The sequence below is a fragment of the Atta colombica genome, unplaced genomic scaffold (genome assembly GCF_001594045.1).
Source record: "Atta colombica isolate Treedump-2 unplaced genomic scaffold, Acol1.0 scaffold38, whole genome shotgun sequence".
Lineage (NCBI taxonomy): Eukaryota > Metazoa > Arthropoda > Insecta > Hymenoptera > Formicidae > Atta > Atta colombica.
In genome coordinates, this window is record NW_017259490.1 from 1141029 (window position 1) to 1151199 (window position 10171).

Below are 10171 nucleotides of genomic sequence, written 5' to 3' on the forward strand. Positions count from 1 at the left end.
AATGTGTGTGTGTGTGTGTATATATATATATATATATATATATATATATATATATATATATATATACACATATATTTTTTGCCTCCATAATTTTATAAATTATGTAATACCTCAAGTTATAATCTGCTCTTTGAGTTATGTTCCACAGTGGGATTTAGTAAGAGTGATATGAAACAATTCAAAATAAATAAGCAAGGCTTATTTACTTAGAAGAACGTGGCTGAATAATGTTTAGACCTTTTCTTTTCAACGTGGATAAAATTAAAATGCTCCTCCAGTCGCGCAATTCCCTAAGCAGTCATCCTCGCTGGTAGAAAAAAAATATATAATATTCCTTCTCACGTCAGATGAAAATTCTAATCAGATGTTTCATAATTCCAATCTTTATAAAATTATTATATTTCATCTAAAATAAAATGTATTATGTCGTACATAAACCATCACTCTTCAAGAAAAATAATTTTTAATTGCAAAAAGATATGAAAGGTTATTATATTTATTACTTTATCATTTGCCAAATTATTATATTACATTTTTATTTATTATTAACATTTTGTACAATCAGAAAATCAAGAAATAATTTATATATGATGCATATATTGATAGACATTTTTGTCAAAAAATATTTTAGGCATTTATGCATTTCATCGTATAATTGATATAATTTACTAATATCTTGTATAGTTTTGCATTTATCTCTAAATGAGAAGCAATTTCTTAATGAAAGTTGGATGACAGGTTTGGATGAGGTCCGAACTTCGAACAAGTTTAAAATGGACGACTATTGTCTTATGCTAAAACAAAGCCGAAGTTTCTTCGTAATGGCAGAAACTCGATAATTTGATCAATGACAAGACGAAACATATACTATATACAAAACATTTCGTACATTTTTGATTTCTCATATAGTATAAGTTTATAATTTTTCAATATTGTAAGTTTACATTTTTGTTATTAAGTTGTCATAATTCTATAGTAAAATAAATGTTATCTAAAATTATAGTTAGAAAATGTGATTTTACTACAATTAAATTTAATTCAAATTATATATTCATATAAAACATATCTTTATGGAATATTTGTTAATCTTTCAAAGACTACAAATTGGCTGAATTTTTTAATCTTTCAAAAGATTTCAAAGATTTCAAAGCTGAATTTACTATTAAAAAATAAAACAAAGAAAATAACATATTTTTTATTACATCTATATATATTATATCTATATATATATTTTTTATTACATCTATATATATTAATTAGTTTATATATATTCCTATTAAATATTTCCTTAATATTTCTTCATTATTTGCCTACAATATTCTATTATTCAACAATGTTCCACATTTGAAATACAAGCGTGAATGAGATATGAAAAAATAATTTTCTATATATGTAAAAAAAAATAAATTAAAAATATAGAATAGAATTTTTTTATACTACACCTTTTTCATTTTTCAGAAAAACAAAGTAAAAATATTTTATTTTACATTTTTAACATATTTGTTCACATATTTGTTAGATTGCCTTTCAACTTCTAATATCAAGTCTTGGATACCTTGTTTTATTATAATATTATTTATATTTTCTTTTAATTTATGATTTCTCTTAAAAGAAGATAAACTATTATCTAACAATCTTAAGATAGTTTTAAAGCATTCACTAAATACTTTTTTTCTTTTTAATATCTTTCTACATCCCAGAAATTAAAGTTACTTAGCCGAAATATTTAAGAGGATCGATAGCAGACGCGCAACGCCTCGCGCTTGACGCGAGCTGGACAAAGAGGCAAATCAAATGAAGCGAATGCAATTGAAGCGAACGTTGTCAGCGCGATTATCCGAAGCGTCGTCGTTAGAACTATCGAGTTATCGAATGAGCCATTCTCTCAGAGACGCCTTAGTGAAGTTCCGGTCGTTGAAAGCGTGGCGCGTGTTAAGTGTCCAAGGTACCAGAAAATTAACATCGTTTCGCGTTGTTTCTAACTGAGTAAGTGAATCCTCTGTCTCAGTATTCCAGACAATTACTCATATTCATATAACTTTGCAGAAAATTCACATAATCTAGGAAAAGAGAAAAAATAAAGAGGGCAAACAGAATAGCATTTTATTTCGCGAAATTAAAATAGAAATGTACTGCTTATTATATTGTGCAAAATAATTTTTTGATTTACAAAAATAAAATATATATATAGAATATTCGAAAAACAGTAACTACAGTAAACATACACGACGATACATGTTGATTTATATTATGTCATGCAAAGCAAAGTCAGATTTTCCTTTCCATTCGTCGTAAATTTCGCGTAAACAAATCCGTAGATTATACGTTTCTCGATATAATATGCGCATTCAGATGGGAGAACAAAATGTGATGCGCTATAAATTTATCAGGCAATAAATTGCATATTACATTTGAATATGTTTTCGACATCGAATAAATTAGAGGATTTTAACATTGTAGCTTCTTCTTTTAAAAACATATTTATTTTAACTATTGCAATAACGATTCTAATTGTAAATTTATAATTGTAAAATTTACAACAAAAAATCATATATAAAAATAAATAATAAAAAAATCTAAAAATAAATAATAAAAAAATCTTAATTTTATTTAACTCTAAAATAAAAAAATATTAAAATTTGTAAAGTAAAGATTAACATATATATATGTATTTTTTTAGAAAATGTATAATTATATTAAATTAATTGCAAAATAGCTTATTTTAGTATAACAAATTTATATTAGAGTCATATTGATGTTCGCTAACAATATTCTATTTATCTGAAAAAAAAATCTGAGATAAAATATACCGTATCGTAAGCAAACTGTTACAGGACAGTTAACTATTATGTTAGATGTTTGAGAATCAGTCAATCGGTTGACCTTTCATGTCTGTTTAGTTCATGAATCTCGAAGTTGCACTTCCAACAACTAACACTACACTTGCAAGTTGAAACAGCAACTTCTTAAGCAAAGTCTTATTAACTATCACCTATAGATCTGAAATGACAATTGAGGTGGAATTGGCAAATAACAAAACTAAAATGCATAAAAAAGAAAAAAATATGTGAATAAAATTTTGCATTTAACAAAATCAAACTCTTTAACTTATTATACATTAATCTCTAAAATATATATACTTATTTAATGAAATATTTCTAATATAATTTTAAGAATCTGTACATCAGTGCATTGTACTATTTCAAAAACGACATTTACCAACAGTATCTCTTTATTGTTTAAAACTTTTTAAAACAATAAATGGAAAATAACATGTTTTATATTCAATCATTGCTAACAAATCTTCTTCATAAAAAGACGCAAAACTTGTAACAGCATTCCATATAGCATCATTTAATTTAATAATATACAGTCGCAAACTATATTATTATTCAGTACGCCATTATCGATAATTTCTTCAAATGGTTGTCAGAGTGTGAAAAATTGTGGATACGCATTAAGGCATGAATAATTTATATTTGTATTTAAACATTAATAAGACTAGTCACACTAGTTTGAAGAACAGCTTGAAAAAATTATTGAACACTGTTCATACAATTAATTCATAATGTATGCACATATATGCACGTGAATGCGCATGTCAATCACAGAGAAATCTTCTTTTTTTCATTTACGTTAACAGTCGGCCAATCACTACTCTTCTAATCGTAATACTCGAACTCATCTATTTCAGCTTGCTCAGCTTCGATCTCTTTTATATACGGTTCGAGATATCGATACTTTAAATCCTGCTCATACGTGATCCATTTCTCCCTGGGTAGATATATCTTTAGGAAATTCAGTTGTAAAGCACGTATGATTCTGCAAAGCATGCAAAACTGTTATGTGCTTTCGTTCGAGAAGCCTGAGTGGCATAATAGAAAAGTCAACTGCGTAGTCGCAGAATATTCCAGAGGCTTGTAATGCAAAAAAGAATACAGGAATCTCTCTCGTTAATTCGCAGACAATGGAAACCTCCAAGACCGGCTACAGAAAAACGCGAACACGAAAAATAGAATTCCATCACATGCTAGATATATTGTAATGTTGCTCGTAGAATAATATCGCTGTTTAACTAAGTCTCAAATTAAGAGATCTCGTCAAGCGAATTTAGTACTTAATGAAAGAGATGTCTTTATAATTCTTTGAAGCGCGACAATGCGCTGCATCCCAGTCTTTCATCTGGCATATAATTACATATGCATTGTAAATTTGAAAAAAGTCTATGTGTAATTGCGAAACATAATGTTTAGTAAAACTTTATATTAAAAACACGAGTTTACGTATGTTAATTTAAAATTGCGGTGCTTTTTTAATTATTAAATCTTGCCTATTAAAGTGGAGTCATATTTGATTGTAGTGTATTTATTTTACAAAACATTAGAAAAAGTTTAAAAAATTATTTTCCTTTATATTTCCTTTATATACAATATGTACGAAAATATGGTCATGATTACATCTTTACATTTTTTTATGTCTTTCTTTTACATCTTCTTCGTAGTTATTTGTAGACAATTTTTGTTTTTCTATTATAAAGGATCTATTAAATTTATGTTACCTGAAATTCCTGGCATCCAGCACTTCCTCTGGCAGTCGACGCAGTGCTTCATGTATTACAGGATTATTATAATTTATTACATCATTCGAGTAAAGCCCATATTTGTTGAATCCCATCGAATTGAATCCTAATTTTTTTAAGGTGAATTTCCAGCTCTCTTTATGCTGATTTTGCGCAAAATTCTGCCTAGATAATTTTAGATTTTTCATTAATGTCCAAGGCAATTTCATGTTGGAAAATATTCCTCGAATTCCCACAAACCTACTTATATAACACGTATTAAAACTTTAACCTCTTTGATAACGGTTGCATTGATGTTTTCTTCTTACATTATGCATCTTTCAATTGTTTCAAGAGTTGCGTTTAGCCATTATGGAATGCATTCAGCCACGAGAGAGACGAGATATTAAAGGCCGATATGTTTAAGGAAGTTCGCATCTCTGTTGAAATTTAAATTTCAACATGATTTAACATAAGAAATAATAATATAGTATTAATTTCGTGATTTATTAATTCCTTAGATATGTATATTTAAAGCTCAATAATATTCAATTTTATTTAAAACTGTGATTTTAATTATCGTCTTTGATTATCAAATACCTAGTAAACGAAAATTGAAATTTTATCTATTTAAATGCGTATAACAAAAACTTTTTTTATTCAATTGGATTCAATTGGATTTCATTGAATTTAATTGGATTCAATTTTTATTCAACTGGATTGAAAAACTGTATTTTATGTTTCAAATTTTGAATTGAGATGTATTCACGATGAGAAACAAAGCTAATATTATTTTTAGATTGAAAGGCATAGAAATGTGCTTTATGAAATTTTTATAAATGAATTAAAATGCATTCGGATTGAAAAAGATTTATTTTAAAGTTTGCGAATATGCGCGCGCGTATTTTTAAAAATCTGAATCCATTTCAATCCATTTCGATTCATTTTTGTTTATTGGAAATAGAGATGATAATTATAGAGAAAATTATAATTGTAATTTTTTATTGCAATATATAAGATATTATAGCATTAGAAGTATACATACTTATTAATGGAGCATTTATATAATACAAAACATAACTTTAATAATATGTTATCCAAATATTTATATTAACAATCACAAATTTATATCAATTATCAATCAGCGTTCTTCAATATTAACTGGTCTTTTATAAAAACAAAAATTTGTCCAAAATTGATTGTCTTTAATAGTATTTCGTCGGTGCTTCAGCAGAGAAAACTAATCAGTGAGCACTCACAGTCAGTAATACTTTACTAAAATTGATTGTTACACTTAGATCCACCAAAGAACTAAAGGCAAGAACAATCATATTAAACAAGAGTTCTGAGCGAGAGAGTTCTGAGAGAGTCTGAGCGTTCACTGATCAATTTTCTCTGCTAAACGCAGCTAATCCTTGATATGACAGAAAATCAACTCTATTATCCTATTACCTCCAATTAATTCTTTTCATAAATATGTATATATCTTAACAGAAAGAAATTAATAAAATTATTTTCTATTTCTCTAGTAATTGTAGAACTATTTGGAGAACTAAAATATAAAAAATATATTTAGTATAAATGCATATTTAGCAATATTGTGTAGACATAATGAATTTTAGGATAGTAAAGAAATATCATTATTTTTCAAATAATCTATATCACACAGTTTGTATCAATCATATTTTTCTTTATAATTCTTCCCGTTTTTGTAAAAACGGATTTGCGATATCATTAGTTGAAAGTAAAGCAGATTGAAAAGCTGTAAAACTTTGAGAAAATAAAGCAAAACCGGAAACGCTTTGTTGAATAGTCGGAAGATAAAGAAAAAAGAAGCAGAACAAAAAAAATCGACACATGGAAGTCATCTGCGCAAAAATGTCACGAGCTAGGCATTCTAGTGGATTTTCGTATCGCGTCGTTACACTTATCTTAACGCATATTAAAATAACATTCATAATACACTACCTTAGTTTCCGCTAGTCTTTTTTTGTATTGTTAATCAATTATTGTAGATAAATCAATTACATTACTTTTATTAATACAGAGATACAAGTAGAGATACAAGTAGAAATCAATGTAATTTTTAAAATTACATTTAAATTTTTATTAAAATAGAATGATTCTCTAACATCTTCTATTTTATTTAAAATAATCTAAATGCATTGAGATATATAAAATTTAAAAATAAAATAATAAAAATTAAATTTCATAACGTTTTAATATAATATAGTAATATTTATAAATTAAATTATACGAGAATATTTCGGAATCATTTCATATTGGTCTATATTAGTAATTATAATTATTGTATATTTCAATAATAGTGATTTATTAAAAATAGCATGATGAAAAGAAAATAAAGATAATTATTTATTTAAAATGTACTAATTACATATTTAAAAATCAAGGTGAAAATGGCTCTGTAAAGAAGCTTACGTAAGACATTGTTCAATAACAACAGAGCTTTAGGAGGCACTTTCAACATGTTATCATGTTGGAGACAACATCACTGAGCAAAAGAGCTGAGTCATGAAAATCGGATGAAAAGAAGACAAAATGACTATACAAGGTTCTTTCACTTTTTTGTGTTAGCCATTGCTAGTGATTTATGCCGGAGATGAAGCCGGGACAGCTATCGTCGGTGCGTATATTCCTGCAAGCATAACTTCTATAAGAACGTGCGCGTGACTACAACCGTATTCATGAAGCAACGCTATGCCCTTCGATGTGCTACCCTTTGTATACAACATGCATACATGATGTCATAAAATGTTCCGGTTTCAATTTTAAATGGCAAATTTAGACTGAATCTTTTCTGAGTATAGTATATTTAAGCTGGTGATTAAAAGTGATTTAAAAATTAAATTTATTAAATTTGAATTTAAAAAATTGCTTCGACACAGAAAATCCAAAACAAAATTGATGGACATTAAAAGTATACAATACTCCCAGCTAACGCTAAATACTCCTAAAATGTTCATAAAATATTCCTAACATTCCAAAAAATACAAATGTTCCAAGAGTATTCCAAAATATCTCGAAATATTTACGAAATGTAAAAGCGACATTCAAATATCGATTAAAAAATCAATTAAAAAATCTATGTATCATTTTTTCGAGAATGTTCCAAATATATTCTTCAAAATTTTAATTTTTTTAAGAATTTCAAATCCGGTCGTCTCTGAGTCAGCTTTTTAAACAAAATTTCATCCAATTTATCACAAATTTTTTATATGCATCTGTCTGTTAAATACGTTACTTTTTCGCGATACTTCCCTCGTGTAATTCATATTAAACTGCATACGCGTATGAAATTTTCTGAATTTCCAAAACGTGATGTCCAACTGGCAGGACTGTTTTAAATAGAGAAGACACTTTCATCCTGCCTCCTGTGTCATGCTCAATACGCTTGATGAGTTGCATAGTTGCGCCGTTCTATGTATAACGCTCTACGTGACGAAACTTTCCGATATTTTATGTCCGACTACGCGTTGCAGTGTAATTAAACACATTGCGAAATATCTATGATATATACAATTAAACTGCAGATATATTAAATACATTAATGTAAGTACAAATTCCTAAAATTTAGCAATTATTTTGTTTTCGAATTACTCTTTATTATTTAATTATATTAATTAATTATATTGTGTATAATTACGAAATTATATGCATGCTTATAAGTCGAATAAATTATACTCACAATTTTGGAATATATTAAATTTGTAGCAAATTTAAATAAATAAAAATTAAATCATACAATGTAAAATTTGGTTTTTAAGAATTAGTTCCACAAATTCTCAAACTCTTGAAATTAACTCTAAATATTAAGCTGTTCGTATTTATCGTATTTATTTATATGTTTTACAATGCTTAAATATTTTATACAATACAATTTTTTCTCAATACAAATATTATTTGTCTTTAGTTATATATTGCCCTATTTGTAGTATCAAACTTCACGCATAACCTCTGTTAAAGTATGATAAAACTACAATACAGAATTGAAATCACGCGGTTCAATAATATCGTTCAATAATATCCAATGTTATAGCTTTTTACAATCGAATTGTACGAAGTTAAGAAGAAAACATTATTCCAATTTACTGGCGAGGACTGAAGTCAAGACGAAACTCTTGCATCAATAAAAAAATGCAGTATGTTGTAAGAGTTTTAGATTGCAAAATCTCGATGAGATAATATTCTTCTCTTGAGTGCCAATTCCAATAGTGTGGTCTTCGTAAGAATCTCATGCATAAAAACTTGTTCGGAAATTTTTGTGCGTACTCTGTCTCTTCTCGAAGTATCTACTTCGATTTTCATTCCATTGTAAAATATCGATCGGTAGGAGCACCCATTCCGTACAAAATCTTGCTTTTTTTTTACGAGCGACACTTTTCTTTCGCGTTTCTATTCGCCTTTATTCGGGAGTAATCGCGTTGAGTCACTACAATAGGCTGATCGACGAAGACGGGCTCGTCCGACCGAAATTATACTTACCATCTTGTTCGAAGATGATGAAGAATTAACTATTGTAGTACTCCTAAGTAGCACACAGCGCTTACAAAGCGTTAACAAAGCGCTAATAGCGTATATAATCGCTTTTTTAACGCTTTGCAAGTATTGCTGTGTTACTTGGGTTGCTTGGCAGTGCTCGATTTCATAACATTTCAGAATATAACGCAACTAAAAAAAGATGCCAACTCGCCGATTTCTTTCTTAATCCTTAATTAAGATTTCTTTATCATTAAGAACGAAATGATAAGTATAAATATATGTATATAATCATGAAAAAGATGAGAAAGATCATTTTAGATCTTCCTTCATTAAAGTATCTTTTGAAAAGAAGATGTTAAAAAAAGACCGAGTTTTATCCAAAAAAGATACAGTAGTAAAAGAAACAGTATTCTTTGTAGATTTTGATCTTCTGATACGATAAAATTGTTAAAAAGTTTGTAGCGTTTGAGAAAATTAAACACGAACATAGTATATTATTCAAATTTGTATGTTCTCGCTCAATTGTCGAAGTATTTCTTAACCGTCACAAACTTTTTAATAACTATATCATATCCTGGAAGTCCAAATTTACAAAAAATACTATTTCTTTTATTCACATCTTTTTGAGCAAAAATATTTCAAGTATTTCGCATATTTCTATTATCGTATTTCACACAAAAATTTACGAAACTCGTTTGTTAGCAAATTGTTAGAATATCTTGGACAACGTTTTATGGAAATGGAATCATAATTTCACTGCTATGTAGGTCAGCACAGTGACATTTCGGTCAGTAATTACTCCTGCCGGAAATGAAACGTCGGCCATCTTGCACCTGCCACAAATCGAACGGACTGGTAAATCGAGGAAATTAGCCATAGCAAAGAGAAATTTCATTCCTCTAGGAATTGATCCCAGAATGCGAAGCAATTGACTTGGAAGTGACGGTATCATTGCAATTATAACAAAAATTAAAATAAGGATTAGAAATACTTAAATTTAAAAAAAAATGATAGATATAATGTATATTATATCTAGATTTGAGGATATCTTTATTAAAATAAATGAACACTTAAAAATACATAACAATATATATATATAACTATATATATATA

General features: G+C 27.7%; 1 pseudogene; it reads right to left on the reverse strand.

Annotated features, from left to right (window-relative positions):
- Window positions 1-3662: 3662 nt before the first annotated feature.
- Window positions 3663-4767, reverse strand: LOC108690839 (annotated as a pseudogene).
- Window positions 4768-10171: the final 5404 nt, after the last annotated feature.